The sequence below is a fragment of the Benincasa hispida genome, chromosome 11 (genome assembly GCF_027475165.1).
Source record: "Benincasa hispida cultivar pf3 chromosome 11, pf3_genome.v1.1, whole genome shotgun sequence".
Classification (NCBI taxonomy): domain Eukaryota; kingdom Viridiplantae; phylum Streptophyta; class Magnoliopsida; order Cucurbitales; family Cucurbitaceae; genus Benincasa; species Benincasa hispida.
The window spans coordinates 40,529,784-40,549,687 of NC_143488.1; the positions used below are offsets into that span (position 1 = coordinate 40,529,784).

At 31.9% G+C, this 19,904-nt stretch overlaps 1 long non-coding RNA gene across 7 annotated transcripts; it reads left to right on the forward strand.

Moving 5' to 3' along the window:
* Window positions 1–15,799: 15,799 nt before the first annotated feature.
* LOC150032644 (uncharacterized) lies at window positions 15,800–19,382 on the forward strand. 7 transcript variants are annotated; one of them, XR_016524733.1, is made up of 8 exons: window positions 15,938–16,091; window positions 16,192–16,368; window positions 16,613–16,790; window positions 16,995–17,196; window positions 17,933–18,241; window positions 18,345–18,541; window positions 18,779–18,878; window positions 18,960–19,381. It is a non-coding gene; the product is annotated as an uncharacterized LOC150032644 (long non-coding RNA). The 7 variants fall into 7 exon arrangements; XR_016524730.1 differs by adding an exon at window positions 15,800–15,818 and having other exon boundaries at window positions 15,961–16,091; window positions 18,345–19,382; XR_016524729.1 differs by adding an exon at window positions 17,538–17,634 and having other exon boundaries at window positions 18,345–19,382.
* Window positions 19,383–19,904: the final 522 nt, after the last annotated feature.

Below are 19,904 nucleotides of genomic sequence, written 5' to 3' on the forward strand. Positions count from 1 at the left end.
TTTCCCTCTTCGTTATAATTAATAAATTTAACGTTATTTTGCATATTTATTATCTATTAAATTTTAATATAAATACAATATTTTATGATAGTGTTGTCGTGATAAATCTCACAAAATTAGAATTTTCTACCTTTGATATTAACAACAATACTTATTTGTCATGGGTACTTGATACCTAAATCCATCTGGATGCTATGAATCTTGGAGAGATTATTAAAGAAGAAAATAAGACATCCAATCAAGACAAAGCAAAAGCTATAATTTTTCTTCGTCATCATCTCCATGAGGGATTGAAAATGGAGTATCTTATAATAAAATATCCCGTATCTTGTGAAAAATTTTTGAAAGAGAGGTATGATCATAAAAAAAACAGTTATTCTTTCTAAAGCACATTATGGGTGGATGCACTTGAGGCTACAAGATTTCAAATCAGTAAGTGATTACAACTCTGCATTATTTAAAATCAGTTCAAAATTGTTGTTATGCAGAGAGAAAATTATTGATGTTGATATGTTAGATAAGACATTTTTTACATTTTATGTCTCAAATATGCTCCTGTAGCAGCAATATTGAAAAAAAAGTTTTAAACGGTATTCTCAACTAATTTCATTCAAATTTTAAAAGAATCACACAAAATTATGATCACAAAGAAAAAGTTCCACAAGACAAGAGTTCAAAAAGTGTTAAAAATAAATGCTTTCGATGCTGAATAACTGGGCATTGTCACGTATCTACTGTACATCAAAACACTTAGTTGATCTCTATCAAGCATCTCTGAAGGTAAAAAAAGAAAAATGTGAAAGAAAATTTTGCATACCGGGGTAATGACATATTTTACCCATCCCATATGAAATATTTGGATGTGGCAAACTTATTTGAATCTTCTGAAGAGAAAATCGACAAAATTGATGAAACATCAAGTGTTTCTTTTGACTTAGCTTTGAAAATATCTAGACTTAATGTTTTTTTTTTATTCATCTCTATATTTTTTTCTTCTTAGTAGATGTTAATCTTTATATATTCCAAATGTTGCTTTTCTTATTGTAATTATTTTCTTTTAATAAAGATATCTGGATCATTTTCATATGTTTGGTGACTAAAAAATGAGTAAAGAAAATATATGTCTGGCAGACAGTGCAACTACGCATACAATATTTACAAGCAGAAAATATTTTTTCAAACTGACAATGCTGGAAGTAAAAGTCAATACAATATCAACTTTTACAAACCTAATTGAAGGTTTTGAAAAAACAAATATTATTTTGACTAGAGGAACAAAATTTACAATTGACAATGTATTGTTCTCTAGTCAATAAAAAAGAAATCTACTTAGTTTTAAAGATATAAGTTGTAATGGTTATCATATTGAGACTGATAAAAAGAATAATATGAAGTATCTTTTTATCATATATACTATCTAATATGAAAAACGTATATTGGAAGAATTGTTTTCTTTACCTTCTGGATTATATTATACTCATATATGAGTAATTGAAACATATGCAATAATGAACCTAAAATTCATGAATCCAGACATATTTACAAATTGACATAATCGATTGGGCTATCTAGGATCTATAATGATGAGGAGAATTATTGAGAACTCAAATCGACATCCATTGAAGAGCTAGAAAATTCTTCAATCTAATGAATTATCATGTGATGCTTGCTCTCAAGGCAAATTAATTATTAAACCATCACTAGTCAAAGTGGGGACTAAATCACCTGTATTTTTAGAACGAATTCATGGTGATATATGTGGACCTATTAACCCACCAAGTAGACCATTTCAATATTTTATGGTATTAATAGACGCATCCAGCAGACGGTCACACATGTGCTTATTATAAAGTCGAAATCTTGCATTTGAAGATTACTTGCTCAAATAATTAAGTTAAGAGCACAATTTCCTGATTATACAATTAAGATCATCCATCTTGATAATGCTGGTGAATTTACATCATAAGCTTTTGATTGTTATTGTATGTTAATTGGATAGGTGTTGAACATTCTGTAGCTCATGTTCATACACAAAATGGTTTAGCAGAATCATTCATAAAACATTTGCAGTTAATTGCGCTAGACCATTGCTTATGAGAGTTAAGCTTCCTACATCTGTATAGGGACATGCTATTTTGCATGCAGCGTCACTTGTATGCATTAGGCCAGTATCTTATTATAAGTACATGTCATTACAATTAGCTTGCGGCCATGAGTCAAATATTTTTCATTTGAGAATTTTTGGATGTGTATTATATATTCCAATTGCTCTACCACAACGTACTAAGATGGGTCCTCAAAGAAGGTTAGGAATATATATTGGATAAGATTCTCCATCAATTATCAAATATCTTGAACCCCTTACAGGTGATGTATTTACTGCATGACTTGTTGATTTTCATTTTAATAAGAAAAATTTTTCAACCTTAAAGGGAGGAATCAAGAAGTTGGAAAAATAAATTACATGGAATCCATCGTTATTGTCTCATTTAGATCCCCGTACAGATTAACGTAAACTTGAAGTTCAAAAAATAATTCATTTGTAAAATATAGCAAATCAATTACCAGATGCATTTATAGATGCAAAGAAAGTAACTAAATCATATATACCAGCTGCAAAAATTTCATTGAAAATTGATATCCCAACACAGCAAGTTGTCACTAATGAGTCTGGAACAGGCAAGAAGCGTGGTAGACCAGTGAGTTCCAAAGATAAAAATCCTCGAAAAAGAAAAATAACTAAAAATCAAGAAGACTTATTTGAAATTGTAAATACCCATGAAGAAATTCATGACATGACTAATGATGAAGGTGGAATACATAAAGATAATAATGAAATTTCAATAAAGTTTGTCATAATAGGAAAACGATGGAACTGAACTCATGTAGTTATTAGCAACATTTTTGCATATAATGTTGCACTTGATATTATATCTGAAAATGAGGATTCTAAACCAAAATTTTTTGAAGAATGTCGATAGAGAAAAGAATTGCTTCAGTGGAAAAAAGCAAACGAGGCAGAATTAAACTCACTTTCAAAATGGGTCCTCAAAGAAGGTTAGGAATATATATTGGATAAGATTATCCATCAATTATCAAATATGTTGAACCCTTTACGGGTGATGTATTTACTGCATGATTTGTTGATTTTCATTTTAATAAGACAAATTTTTCAACCTTAGAGGGAGGAATCAAGAAATTGGAAAAATAAATTACATGGAATCCATCGTTATTATCTCATTTAGATCCCCATACAGATTAATGTAAACTTGAAGTTCAAAAAATAATTCATTTGTAAAATATAGCAAATCAATTACCAGATGCATTTATAGATGCAAAGAAAGTAACTAAATCATATATACCAGCTGCAAAAATTCCATTGAAAATTGAATTGTCACTAATGAGTCTGGAACAGACCAGAAGCGTAGTAGACAAGTGAGTTCCAAAGATAAAAATCCTCGAAAAATAAAAATAACTAATAATCAAGAAGACTAGTTTGAAATTGTAAATAGCCATGAAGAAATTCATGACATGACTAATGATGAAGGTGGAATACATAAAGATAATAATGAAATTTCAATAAACCGTGTCATAACAGGAAAAAGATGGAACTAAACTCTTGTAGTTATTAGCAACATTTTTGCATATAATGTTGCACTTGATATTATATCTGAAAATGAGGATTCTAAACCAAAATTTTTTGAAGAATTTCGATAGAGAAAAGAATGACTTCAGTGGAAAAAAGCAACCGAAGCAGAATTAAACTCACTTTCAAAATGTCAGGTTTTTGGACCAGTAGTCTAAACACCGAAGGTGTCAAACCTGTGAGATACAAATGGGTATTTGTAAGAAAAAAAATGAAAATAATGAGGTCACAAGATATAAAGTAAGACTAGTTGCATAAGGTTTTTCATAAAGACCTAGTATTGATTATGAGGAGACGTATTCTCCAGTGGTGGATGCAATTATACTAAGATATTTAATTGGTCTGATTGTGTATGAAAATCTGGACGTGTATCTTATGGATGTAGTCACAGCATATTTATATGGATCTCTTGATAATGATATTTATATGAGAATCCCAAAAGGGTCTAAGGTTCCTGGAACATATAAATCAAATTCCTCGGAATTATATTCAATAAAGTTACAGAAATTGCAATATGGATTGAAACAATGAGGACGAATGTGGTAAAATTGCCTCAGTGGATATTTGTTGAAAGAATGATATCAAAACAATCCAATATTTCCATGTGTTTTTATTAAAAAAAAATCACAATCAGGATTTGCTATTATAACTGTATATGTTGATGACTTAAATATAATTGAGACTTTGAAGAGCTTTTAAAGATAATAGAATATCTTAAGAAAGAATTTGAGATGAAAGATCTTGGGAAAATAAAGTTTTGCTTGGGGTTTGCAAATTGAACATTTAGCAAATGGGATATTTGTTCATTAATCAACTTATACAGAAAAAGTTTTGAAAAGTTTTATATAGTCAAAGCACATCCATTGAACATACCAACAAAAGTTCATTCACTGGATGATAAGAAAGATATATTTCGACCTCGAGATGATAATGAAGAACTTCTTGGTCCTGAACTACCATATCTTAGTGCAATTGGTACACTTATATATCGTACTAGTAATACAAGACCAGATATTGTATTTTCAGTAAATTTATTAGTAGGATATAGTTTTTCTTCAACAAAAAGACATTGAAACGGAATTAAGCATATACTCTATTATCTTCAAAGAATGATTGATATGGGTTTGTTTATTGAAATAAATGAAATTTTGATTTAGTTGGTTATGCAAGTTCTAGAAATTTATCTTATTTACACAAAGCTAGATATCAAAAAAGTTATTGAATGAATCGAATTCTTGTGGAAGCGTGTGAACACCTTGCATTTAGACAATTGATTTTTATGGAAACAAAAACAGTGAAATGAAATATGCATTTGTAGTATAAACATTCAAAGAAAATCATAAGCATGCTAGAACAGAGGAAGAAGAGAAGTAATCAAAACACATTTTCGTTGATTCTTCTAGTTTTCCTCTTCCACCATTGGTAACGATCTCAAACTTCTCTAATGAAGATGGACACCACCAACTAGGGGTTTTCAAAAAACCCGGTAACCCAACCTACCCGGACTACCCAACCCAAACCGCAAGGGTTGGATTGGGTTAGATTTTATTTTGGGTTGGGTTGGGAAAATTTTTAAAAATATTAAATTCAGGTCGTGTCTCGGGTTACCACATTTCAGGGTTGGGTCGACCCGACCCGACCCGACAAATATATATATATATATATATATATATATATATATATATATATGAAATAAAAATTAAAACGCACTTGAAAGTTGAATGAAACCCTCACCGTCTGTGCCTGCGCTTGATGAAATAAAACATAAAAATAAGAATTTTGTTTTGTTGTCCAGACCACAACTGCACTTGAAACCCTCACCATGCCACTCCTCTCGCCAGTCGATTACCGATCGAATCGCCGAACGCCACTCTTCTTACTGCTTCCATCGTCGCTCCCATCGTCATCGCCACTGCTTCCACTCAAGTCGACTGCTAGGTTGGTTTATTTCGCCAGTCGACTCCTACGCTTCACATCTTCTCCTCGTTAGATTAGATCCAGTCTCCACCTCGCCTACTACTCCAACTTCAAGCTTCACGAACGACTCATCAACATCATTAAGGGTATTTTCTTTAATAAAGCAAGTAGATTCATAACATTTGTTACATTTTAACCGTGATATATTAATACATTAATTTTTTAATCTCGCAGTGTCTTGAGAACAGTTAGATAGATTCTTCAAAGTTGTCACAACGGACACGAAATCAGACATTGTTGAATCACCATTTTCAAACTTCCCCATGAGTAAACTAATTTAATTTTTATCGTGTAGTGTGTACATATACTGTTTATGTTGATTGATTACTGATTAATCTTTATACCTGAGTTGTTTGTTTATTGTTATGAGTTAATTGAGAAGCTAGTGTTTGTTTGTTTTTTTTTTTAATTGTATAGGTAGGTGTAATTAGTTGTTTACTATTTTTATTTCATTTATTTTATAGATGGACAGCAGTAGTGGTAATGCAAGTGGAACCGGTAATAATGAAATGCTTTCTCCTCCTCCTCCTCCCCCTTCTAATGTTAGCCAAACTCCTAAAAATATACTACTTTTACTTCCCAAGTCCAATCGAAAGAGACCTAATAAACCAACCTCGTCTGTGTGGGATCATGTCACAAAAATGGAAGCAAGTGCTAATAGTAATGATGGAGCTAGGTGCAAGTGTAACCATTGTGGTAAAGATTACGCATGTGATAGTAATACTTGTGGAACAAGTACTTTATGGAAGCACTTAAGAAATCAATGTAAAAAGTACCCATATAAAGAAGAAGAAAAAGGACAAACCACAATAACTCTCATACCTTCAAATGATAAAAAAGAAGCCAATGCTAATAACTTTGTGACGACATTGTTTAGCCAACAAGCGTGTAGACTAGCATGCGCTAAGATGATTATTATGAATGAGTTATCGTTCAAGTTTGTTGAGACAGAGGGTTTTAGACACTTTTGTAGTATTTCGTGTCCTAAGTTTGATGTTCCATCGAGAGTTACAATCGCTAGAGATGTATATCAACTTTATCTTGAGGAGAAAAAAAAGTTGAAATCATTTCTAGTTCAAAGAGTTTGTCTTACTACCGACACATGGGCTTCGCTACAAAATGTGAACTACATGGTCATCATTGCACTTTTTTTTTTATTCTGAATGGATTTTGCATAAGAAGATTTTGAGCTTTTGTCAAGTTGCTAATCATAAGAGGGAGACTATTGGGAAGATGATTGAGAGTTTTTTGTTGGAATGGGGGATTGAAAAAAAAAATTCCATCACCTTTGATAATGTAAGTTCTAATGATGTAGCTATTTCTTATGTTAAGAGAAGACTTAGAAGTTGGAAATCGGTTGTTTTAGATGGAGAACTATTACACATGAGGTGTTGTGCCCACATTATTAATCTTATTGTGAATAATGGACTGAAAGATATGTGTGATTCTATTGCTAGTGTTTGTAATGTTGTGAGATATTTCGATCATCACCTAGAAGAATGGAAAATTTTAAAGCTTGCATGAAACAAGAAAAATTTCAGTGTAAGGCTCTTGTTTGTTTAGATGTAGCAACTAGGTGGAATTCTACTTATTTAATGCTTGAACATGCAATTAAATTTGAGAAAGCTTTTAGAACTTTAGAGGAGGAGAAAGAAGACTCAGATTTTGTCGATTACTTCGAGGAAGATGACCGTGGAAATAAAAGATTGGGGCCCCCGAGTACATCTGATTGGTTGACTGTAGGTGTGTTTATTTAGTTTTTAAAGAGGTTTTATGATACCACCACAACAATAAGTGGATCTTCATATGTGACTTCTAATGTTGGTTATAAAGAAATTAATAAAATTCAATTTTCTTTAAACAAATGGAGCAACAATACCAACTCTGTTCTAAGTATGATGACTATGAATATGAAGACTAAGTTTGATAAGTATTGGGGTTCGCTTGAAAAAATGAATAAATTGATGTTTGTGGCTATGGTGATTGATCCTCGGTACAAGTTAAAGTATTTGAATTATTGTCTTTCCAATGTTTATGACAGTGATGTGGTTAAGGATATGGTTGAGAGTGTGAAATTATATTTATATTGTCTATATGACTTTTACAAATCACATAACACTTCACTTCGAGGTAGTCATAGTACCAATGATTCTCAACAATAAAAAACTGTCAATATAAATTAAGATGATCATGAGGTGGACGAACATATAGATGATCCGTGGATAACTTTTGGCAGTTCCAATATATACAGTTGCTTCTGAATCTGCGTTTAATACAGGAGGGAGGATTCTTCATTCCTTTCGATGTTCTTTGACTCCAAAAACCGTGGAGACCTTGATATGTATACAAAATTGGATTCGTAGCGACTTAGTGTTACTAGATCTCCATCCACAACTTGAAGAGTTAGAGACTTGGGAAAATATTGAGTCAGGTAATTAAATGAATTTTTTATTGTACATATCTAACCTGTTTAATACTCAAATAATTATTATAATTAATTTTGCATGAATTGTTTTGTAGAGATTCCATCTTTGTTTTGAAATAAGGAATTGAATTTGGAGCATAATAATGATGTTAGTAGTAAGCTTTACTACCATAAGATCAAATATTATTATTACTTATAAATGAACTTCTTGGTTTAATGTATTTGTAATTTTTTCAGGAATTGAGAAGTGAAGAGACCAAAGAATCAAAGATGAAGAAGAAACCAATAGTTATTATTAAACTTGTATCTTTTATTGAACTTGGGATGATTATAATTGAACTTTGTATCTTTGAGTAGAGACTTTGAACTTGAACATTTGAATTGTATTATTTGAGGAAGTTTCTTTTGAAGTTTATATTGAATTTATGGTGGTTGTATTTTAATGTCAGTGCTAAAATTTCACATAGATTACATGTTTTTTATTACTAAATTTTTATTAATTGATTTGATATAATATATTTAGAATTAGTTCACTTTTTTAAATATGAAGGTTTATTGATCTACAAAAAATCAAATCCTTCAATAGAGAATGATTCAGGGGCCATTTAAGTAGGCGATCGTGTAGCAGAGCTAGGCGATCGTGTAGCAGAGCTAAGCGATCATGCAGCCGAGCTCAGTGATCGTGTAGCATTTGATAAGCGATCGTATAGCATTTGGTAGGTGATCAGATAGCATTGGGTAAGAGATCGTACAGCATTTTGTTACTCAGCAATCGTGTAGCATTTGGTAAGTGATCGTGTAGCATTTGGTAAGCGATCGTATAGCATTGGGTAGGCGATCGTATAACATTTTGTTACTCAGTAATCGTGTAGCATTTGGTAAGTGATGGTATAGCATTGGATAGGCGATCGTATAGCATTTTGTTACTCAGCAATCGTCTAGTAGAGCTCAGCGATCGTGTAGCAAAGCTAAGCGATTGTGTCACCAAACTCAGCGATCATGTAGCATTTGGTAAGCGATCATATAGCATTTGGTAGTGATCGTATAACATTGGGTAGGCGATCGTATAGCATTTTGTTACTCAGCGATCATGTAGCATTTGGTAAGCGATCGTGTAGCATTTGTTAAACTATCGTATAGCATTGGGTAGGCGATCGTATATTATTTTGCTACTCAGCGATCGTGTAGTAAAGCTAAGGGATCGTATAGTCGAGCTTAGCGATCGTGTAGTATTTGGTAAGCGATCGTATAACATTTGGTAGGCGATCATATAGCATTGGGTAGGCGATCGTATAGCGTTTTGTTTCAGCGATCATGTAACAAAACTGGTGACCCAACCCAGCCCAACCTGGAAAGTTTGGGTTGGATTGGGTTGGGTTGGGTTGACCCTTCAAAAATGAACTAATAGGGTTCATTATTAGCCAACCCGAATTTTTAGGTTGGTCCACAAAATTCTCCCAATCCGGCCCAACCCGGACTATGTACACCCCTACCACAACAAAGTTATCTTGCTGTTCTCTAAGATTTCAAAGAATTTGGAAGAGTGGTCTCCAAGAACTTTGAGGAGGAAAAAGGTAAAGAATTTCTAGAGAGAAGATAGAGAGAAGGTGGAGGCTTAGAGGCTAGGAGTTTTTGTGTAAATAAAATCTTGTGCCTAATTTGGGTTATAAGGATATATTTATATAGAGAAGGATTAACCCCTTCTCCAAATATTTCTCTTTATACTCTTAGTGCTAATTAATTAAAAAAAATTCATTATTTAATTAATTGCCACATTAATGAAATGTCCATATATTAAACCCTATTTAATATACATTTAATTAATTATTATAAATATCATATATTTATACTAACCTTCAATCTCCATTATTTCTTAATCAGATAAATTGCTATATTAAATCATATTTAATATGGAGTTAATTAACATATAAATATCATATATTTATATGCATGCATCTCTTTATGAATCTAATTCATATGAATCAAATATTTGAATCTTATTCAAATATATCTCTCTTACATAATTTAGATTATAGATCATATCTATAATTAACCATTATATATTAATTTTATTAATATAAAATTTTCTCATTTGATTTAAACAATTCAAATCATTCCTCATTACTATCCTTTAGTGAGCTAACAAAGGGACCTTATGAACGTACAGATTCGAAGCTTCAATGATATGAGATTAATTGATTAAACTCTTTTAATCCAATTAATCAATATTCATTAACTACCAATCACTCCAGTAAAGACTGATAATCACACTCTTCACATTGTAGATATATTTCAGTGTCCATGGATATAACCAATCAACGAAGCGATGACCCTTCACAAATGCTCATAACTATAGTTGGGTCAAAATACCGTTTTACCCCTATAGTTACATCTAACTCCTTAAGTATCACTGATTCCTCTAATGAACAAACAGTTTATATCCAACTATAAACTAGTATCTCTCGGGTTAGTGCCTCATTGTTCAAGACCCGAAACCAGCTATTAAGGGAGCAATTTATCTACTTTTCCAAAAAATGGGAAGGAGTGAATTCCATCTTGTGTAACTGTGTTTCCAGCTCCCTAATCATACAAATCCCCAAAATGGTAGGTTTATTGAGTCGGTTATCATGGCTACTCTCAACCATACAGATCAAAGGACTTTCGTCATAAACAAAAGTTCACAACTCACTTAGGATTAAGGTCAAGTCTTCTATGGTCATCCTAGTGAAATATTTTCTTAAAGTAACTGTGTTATAAAGAGAAACTAATTATTTCGTGGTTCGATCAATGTATAAACTTCTTGATACAGGATACCTCCACTCACATGTCTTTACATGAACAATATGGTTCATATTGTTTGTAACACTTTACATCTCATGTAACAGTTACAAGGTGGGTCATATCCGCAGTGTTACCAAGATAAGGCACCCAACCTTCATTCATTTACTGCAGACTTTTTAAGTTATTACTTGAACATGAACCACCTATATGTCAACAATATACTGTTCAAGCGGCATTATATAACCTTGGATCTTAGTTTATTGGATTGAATTAATGTTGTATAAATATCAAATAAAATACCTCTAATAAAATACCTTTGATTTTATTAGATAAATAACTTGTGTTAACAAAACTACAAACCACGAGATACACTAGATTGAGAACATATATCCCTACAATTGACTGGTTATGAGTAATTTGTGAGAGGTCATCGCACTGTTGATTGATTATATCCAATGGATACAGAAATATATCTGTAGTGCAAAGAGTATAGCTGACGGTTTTAGTAGAGTTACCGACAATTAATGGAAGTTAGGTAATTTAATTAAAGGAGTATAATTAATTATCCAAGTACCATTGGAATTTCAATCTACAAGTCAATAAGGTCCCCTCTATAGCTTAATTGGGATGATTATTGAGAATTAATTTTGAATTAATTTGAATTGTTCAAATTAATTGAGAGATTAATTATATGTGATATAAATAATTTAGATTAATTATATGTGATATAATTAATATAATGTATTTGATACATTATAATACAAAATTTATTATGAGAAAAAATAAATATTTGAATATTATTCAAATACTAATTATATAGATTAGATTTGTATTTTAAATTTAATATAAATTTGATTTATATTAAATACCATGAATTATTGGAAGTTTTAAAACTGTAGGTTTATTGTATTTGATATAATATAAACTATAAATTATGTGTTATGTTTGATATAACATATAATTATATATATAATAAGTTGGTTATTATATATATATAATATTTTATTTATTAAATTAAAACTGTTTTAAGGTTTTTTAAAAAAATAAAATAGGATAACTCCCTCCACAAATCTCTCTCAATCTCTCATGGTGAGTGGGGGGTGGTTTTAGAAGATCTTCTTCTTCCCAAAAATCAACACAGAACATCAGTGTGTAAGAAAAAAAAAAATGTCTTCTCCTCTTAGCCAAAATCTTTTTTCTCTCTCAAATTCATCAGAGCCCAACACTCTTATGAATTCTCATACCCTATAGAGAATATGGAAGGTTCTCTTGTGGTGGTAGCCATTTTGGTTTTTTGTTCGTGATCGTTCGTTGAGAGGAATTCGTGAAGATCTTTTGGCTTTAAAGGTATATGTATCTTTGAATCCTATTTCCTTCTCTGTATTTATTCTTTAGCATGCTATAAAATTTTGTTAGAGTACATATTTTATGTTTATGTTTTCTAATTCACTGTGAAATTGAAAATTGGGATCCATCCCCACTTCCACTTCAGACTTCACAATCTTTCAAGAGTTCAGAACTCACTCAGGATTAAAGTCAAGTCTTCTATGGTCATCCTAGTGAAATATTAGTTTCTTCAAGTAAGAGTGTTATAAAGAGAAACTAATTATTTCGTAGTTTATTCTATATATAAACCCCTTTATACATGATACAACCACTCACATGTCTTTACATGAACAATATGGTTCATATTGTTTGTAGTACTTTACATCTCATGTAACAATATAAAGTGGGTCGTATCCGCAGTGTTACCAGGATAAGGCACCCAACCTTCATCCATTTACTACAGACCTTTTAGGTTATTACTTGAACATGAACCACATATATGTCAACCACATATTGTTCAAGTGACATCGTATAACCTTGGATCATAGTTTATTGGATTGAACTAATGCTGTCTAAATATCAAATAAAATACCTCTAATTTTATTAGATAAATAATTTATGTTAACAAAACTACAAACCACGAGATACACTAGATTTAGGACATCAATCCCCACAGTTATCTATTCACATGTGAAGGAGCTGTTGTATTGTGGCAGTCAGTAAAACATACCATAACGACTACTTCCTCAAATCATGCTAAAATTCTTGCAATTCACGAGGTTAGTCGAGAATGTATATGACTAATATCAATGATTCAGTATATTCGTGAAATATGTGGTTTATCTTCTAATAAAAATCTTTCTACAATATTATACGAAGACAACACAATATTCATTTCTCAAATCAAAGGAGGATATATTAAAGGAGATAGAACAAAGCATATTTCACCAAAGCTTTTCTACACTCATGATCTTGAAGAAAATATGTCATCACTGTACAACAAATTTGTTCGAAAGATAACCTGACAGACTTATTTACAAAGGTATTACCTAATGCAATCTTTGAAAAACTAGTACACAATATTTGAATGTGATGACTCAGAGATCTCAACTGATGTTTCCATGAGGAGAAATAAAATACTTTTTAGGAGTATAAATTATATGAAATATGTACTCTTTTCCCTTCATTAAGATTTATTTCCATTGGATTTTTTTCCTCATAAGGTCTTAACGAAGCATATTTCATATATATAATGGGCATAGGGGGAGTATTATAAATATTATGATAATAGATGCCCATTAGATACTTAAGCTTAGAGTTCATTAACCATGTGTCATTCCCTCATTTCCCAAAATGTTATCCATGTGTCTCAACATTACATATTGTTAGTATCCATGTAATCTACCTCCTACTTGCTAAATTGTCTATGAATAGTGGCAACTTGTGAGTTTTGGAAGACACAAACATTAGGCAAAGTCCATGAAAATTGGAGAAAGTGGAGAATTTAGAGAAATTTCTTATTTTATATTTTGTTAATTTGTATATTATGCTTAATTTATTTTAATATTTATTTATTTTATTTTTATATTATATTATATTATATTGGTATCCATGTTCTCCTTGTACTCCTCAAGTTCACAACATTACTTTATTAACGATCTCTAAAGTTTTAAAATGTAATCAACTTGTATGTTAATCTCTAGTTAGTCTAAGTTTTTTTTTTAAAAAAAAAAAAAAAAAAAAAACCAAAATTTGTTCAAATGAGCAAAGTTTAATTCGCGTAGCCTTATACTATCAGTCTCGAAATCAGAAGTTTGATTCTCCCATCCTAAATGTTGTAAGAAAAATAAAAAATTTAGAGGATTATAGTCCCTCTACTCCTAATTATTGTTTAAATGAACATGTTAGTATATTAAGAGAGAAAATGAGTCTATTTTAGCATATTGATTTTAATATATTGAAAATTAGGTGAATCAAATATATGATTACATAATTCAAATACAATGTCAACAATGTAAGAGACAAAGATTGATAATTCAATTCAGTATAACCATATCGGTATGTTTGTGCCTAATAAAAAAAAAAACTTTATTAGTAAGAATTAAACAATTACAATGAAGTATTTATCTGATAGATAACCTCTACAAAGTACTCTCAAATAGCTCACTCCTGATTAATGAAGAGTTTAGGCTCCCATAAACTTGAGGTTCCCTCTTGTATTGCTTTGTTACTATTTTCATTTTCTTGTTTCGAACATACTTTAAAACAGGATTATTTAGGGTTCCCATACAATCGAGAATCGCTCTTAATGCTAGAACTTAACTCTTCTAAGTATAAAGCCAATACTAAAGGTTATTAATGAACGAACATTGTAGTAAGAACAACAATCGCAACCTCACAAGAACACACAATTCTTTTTAATCCACTATTTGATTTCAAAACATTTACTAATGATCTTCAAAAGTCATAACCCTTGAAATCACCATGAGCACAACCAAATATATACTTAACAAGAAACAATTTTGTAGGAGTAAAGAATCGTTTAGTGACCGGATATAGAACGAATCTTTTGAAAATCTGCAACAAATAAGAAAAAAAAAATTCTCCGAAGAAAAATATGGTTTAGACAGTCAAGATGTTCTTGACAACTGCATTTAGACAATAAACTTAGCCAACTGAACAACAGTAACATATATATTTATATCAAAATTTATTCTGAAAAGAAAAAAAAACTTCTTTGTTGTTTCTATTATTATTGTTGTTGGAATGCCTTGAATTTGTTTATTGGAGCTTTGAACAACTGAGTACGAGGATCTCGCTTGAATTTATTTAGCATATTTATTTATTTATAATTATTTACGATTATGATTCTAGGGTTTAGAGTAGTGCACTATATAAACTCTCTAACCCTAGAGGCGCCGTTTTAATGTAATTTTCTAAAAACATTCTCTCTAATAATACTGTTCTCCCTCTGTCTGTGGACGTAACTAATACACCATTAGTGAACCACGTATATCTGTGTGTCGATCTTCTTTATCTCTACGTTCTTTTTTGTGTTCTTTAATTGTCGATTTTGTAACCGTTATTATAAATGATTCTTTCCTATTTTAGGAAAAAATTTATTTGTTATTTCAAAAAAAATTTATAAAACCTTCCATCAAAATATTTTTTTTCATTATTTAATATCAATGCCACTAGAAGAAATTTGGGCTTTAATGTCGGTTGGAAAAAGTGAAATCGGATGTATAATGTCGATTTTAAACTGACATTGAAGATGGGCTTTAATGTCGGTTTAAAACCGACATTAAAGGTTTAATGTTTTTTTTTTTCTTATTTTATTAAATAATATATCCCTAAATCCCTAAATCCCTAAATCCCTAAATCCGCCGCCTCTTCAACTTGCACTCCCCTCTCTTCACTCTCGCCATCGAAGAGACAACAAAAGGAACAGGATCATTCCAAGGCACGTTCTATTGGCAATTAAGAACGATGAAGAACTCGGAAAGTTGCTCGCTGGCGTAACTATTGCTAGCGGCAGCGTTCTTCCAAATATCAACCCGGTTCTGTTGCCAAAGAAGACGGATAAGGCTACAAAAGAGCCGAAATCTCCATCGAAGGGTGCGAAGTTTCCGTCGAAGGCGGCTTGAATGTTGAATTGCAGAGGTGGGGTTGGATGAATCTGTAATTTATGATCATATTTTGGATGTCTCATTCCATCTTTTTTTTTTTTCTTATTTTTGGTTTTTTTTTTTTTTTTTTTTTTGGGTTGTAACTGTAGATGAAGAATTAGGGATTTGGGATGCAGGACTGTATTCGATATGGCTATTTTACTAATTTACAAGCAAGGAATCCTCATCTTCTATAATTCTTTTGTCAATCAAATTTTCTACCGTAGAGGAGGGTCAGAAGAACACTAAAGGGTACATATAGGGGAAGGTACTATCTTGTGCAAATAGATAGTTAATTTTGATTTTAGCTTACATATATAGCTATAATTAGTCATATACTTGTTTTTAACTTCTTGATTACATTTTAGGCTGGAACGAAGCTTGTCTGTGCTTTGTTATCACTACCGGTTCCTTCTAAATCTTCAACTTGTTCTGAGGAACCAGACAGCAACCTTGTTTACAGAACTTTTCCTGACTACCTTGCTCTTCAAAAGCTCCTTTTAGTTGGTTATGATGGATCTGGGACAAGTACTATATTCAAGCAGGTAGTCTCTAATTGGTCAATTGAGTATATGGTGCATCGTACCAATATCACTAGATTGTCTTTGGACAGTTCCATTAGTGGTTATATTATGAGAAATGGTGCTCCATTTATTTTATCTCTGAGATAATGTGTGTACTCTGTAGATTTCTTTAGTAATCTCAATTTTTTCTGCATGGCACTCCTTGATTGCAAATCTTTAATAGTCCAATCAAGTTGGCAATCTCATTTTCTAAATGCTTTTGCAGGCCAAAATTCTATATAAGGATGCACCTTTCTCTAAAGATGAACGTGAAATTATTAAGTTGAAGATTCAGAGCAATGTGTACGGATATCTTGTTATAATTCTTGAAGGCCATGAGCGATTTGAGGAGGGCAGTTTGGCTGAAATAAGGAAAAAACTATCTGATGAAGTTGACCCTGCTGGTAGGAGTTATGATTCTTGCCTCAATATCTATTCAAGGCATTAGACAAAGTTACTGTTCATGTGCTTGCTAGTTACCTTGAACAACAATTTTGGATAATGACATAAGCTTTTTAGATTTAGCATTCAATTGTCCGTCAAATGCACAATTAGTGTTGAACAGTGAGCTTAAATAAGGAAAAATTCTTATGTCTTCTGGGTCTCAGCCTTGGGGCGGAGGTTGAGAACAACTTGAGGGAGCTTTTGCAACAAAATCTAGGTATAGCTCATCAACTTGAGGGAGCTTTTGCAACAATTCTGGGTGTACATTGAAGATGGTGTAAAAGATTAAATCTTCAATGACAACCGATCTGCACAAGATGGTGGAGGTTGAGAACAACTTGAGGGAGCATTTGCAACAAAATCTAGGTATAGCTCATCAAATTATGTCTATCTCTGTAGCATAGGAAGTAGGCTTTTTCCCCTTGGATTTGACATTCGCTCAGCCTTTTGTATTTGTATGTTCATGTTCTTGGGTCAAAATAATTTTGCTGGTGTGGTATTGGGAGTTTTGATTGTATTTGTTTGGTCAAAAGTAAACTCTGCATAAATCTAAATATGCCTCCGCCTCTCATGTTCACCATGTTAGCTCATGTTCCATCTTTTGATTGAGTTTTATTTGACTTATTGAGTTTTAGTTCATGAGTTAGAATTTCATTAACTAAGTATATTTTAGTTCACAAGTTATTGAGTTTACTTTTTGTTTTCAGAGATGGTTTTTATCGTTAAAAGCTAAGGTTTTAGGAACTGTGGGGAGCATACTGAAGCTGTTGCCAAACATTTCATATTGTATTAGTACTGACTATGGTAAGCTTGGGATAAACGATACCACTGCCATCCATCAAACCGTGAACAAATTTAGTAAATTATCTTTAACGTTAGAGAGGCTTTCCCATGAATTTGATCTCATTGGAACAACTTTTATTGGAATGGAGACCAAGAGTTCGAACATTATTTCAGCCCTTGCACTGAATTGCTCTCTGTTTTCCTTTTGTACTGGTTTTTCCTTTCATGTTCCAAACTTGGCTACAACTCTAATGACTGAAAATGTGGATGATTTCAGAACTAAATCACATGCAATACTTATTCAAAATCTAATTGGCAGGCTGTGGTTGGTAGATGATGAAACAAGTAGAATGCTTGCACAACTATTTGAAATCAATGAAGGACTGAATAACTGCTTGCATTTGGTTTCAAGAGGCAAAATATTAGATGTGGGGTACGAAGTAAGAGGTATCTTGACTCTCTATAGGTATGTTGTTTCTGAGTTCATCCATTTGCAAAGCAAGTCAAACAGAGTGGATGAGGGGACATTTCTCCAGGTTATCAAGGATGACGTGCAGTTTTTATCAAATATTCTTACACAGTGGATAAGCATTCCATTTCGAGTGTCCAAGTGCTTCTTTTGTGTAAGGTATACTTGCTGGCGTTTTCTTTTACCTCGTAGGCTAGCACTTTAGTATTTATTTTAATTCAATTATGTCAACTGAAATTCAGTAATTGACTTCAAATTTCAGGCCTTGCATTGGGTCCCAACTATTTGCCACTACCGATGCTCGTAAACTGGATGAAATATCTATCCTATTCGGCTTCCATCTATCGTTAAATCTTTGTCTTCAACTCAAAAACATTGCATCAAACATGTCAATTCAAATCACCAAGATGTACTGCATTTTGTATTGTGATTTGTCCTTCCAAGAACTCAAGCACAATGGTAAGAACATGCAAAAACATCAGGTCTTCCAATTACCTATTTACTGTAGAGTTTGTAGGTCGCATTATGGTAGTTTGTGGGTTATTCATGCACTATGGTAGTCTTTGTGATAATTGTGAGGTTTGAAGTATATTGTGAGCTAAATTTGCTTATTGATGTATGTGTTCTTGAATATTCATTTTTTGGAAATTCTGATAGTTTTGTTGAGAACAACTGACTGTGAAATATTTTTGGAAGTGTGTTTCTTTGAACAGGTTCAAGGTAAATTTTTGGTTTTGTTGGGGTAGCATCGTTATGCTGTCGAAAATTTTTCATCGTCTTCGTATCTCATATCTAGGTAACCAAGCTTCTCTTCTTCAAGATCTTGAAAAAGAAGATTATCTCATTTACTCAACTATTGAGTTTTCTTGTTTTGCAGATGCAACAAATGAGTAAATATTTGGTATCACAACCTCTTTATGCTTTTTCTTGGAGAACTTTAGATCCAATACATTCACTACAAGAATTTTGCCTTGAATGTACCATTTATGCACATTCCCAATAAACACGGTTAATTGAATATGAATTCTTATCACATTTTCACTTTCAATCCTTTGTCTTAAACCTTTTGTGATCCTTTGAACAACAGTGGTCAGACAAAGATGCCTATAACCAGACACTGATGAAGCTAGGGTGTTGGTTCAAGAAGAATTATGAAGAGATCCATACTTTCCAAGTGGAGAGAGACAGTAATCTCATAATGTTTGTAAAATCATAATGTTTGTATTACTTGTAATTTGTGTTTTCAAGGCGTACAGCCTCTTAAATTATAATTTTATAGCAGAATTTGTGGATTAAATGTAATAGATTTACAATCAATACATGAATAATATGTCATAGCCACAACGTTCAATGATGATGTGTCATGTTATACTTTAAAATGGATTCGGCAACGAAATTTTTAAAAAACAGACAGATTCGAGCTTCAATTTCGGTTAATAATTAAAAAAACAGAGGCTTTAATATCGGTTGCAACCGAAGACCTTTAATGTCGGTTGAAAATTTTACTAAAGATCTTTAATGTCAGTTGCAACCGACATTAAAGACCTTTAATATCGGTTGGAAATTTCACTAAAGGTCTTCAATGTCGGTTGCAACTGACATTGAAGGTGTGTTATTGAAGCCCCTTAATCGGTTTAAAACTGACATTAAAGGCAACCAACATTAAAGGGCTTTAATAACACTATCTTTAATGTCGGTTTGTTTTAAACCCCGAATTTCTTCTAGTGTGTCCTAAATCAAGTAAGTAGAAAATTATAAAATTATTCAATTTCATTAATGTAAGGAAAGTTAAAAGAATTTTAATGGACATTGGGCTAGTTAT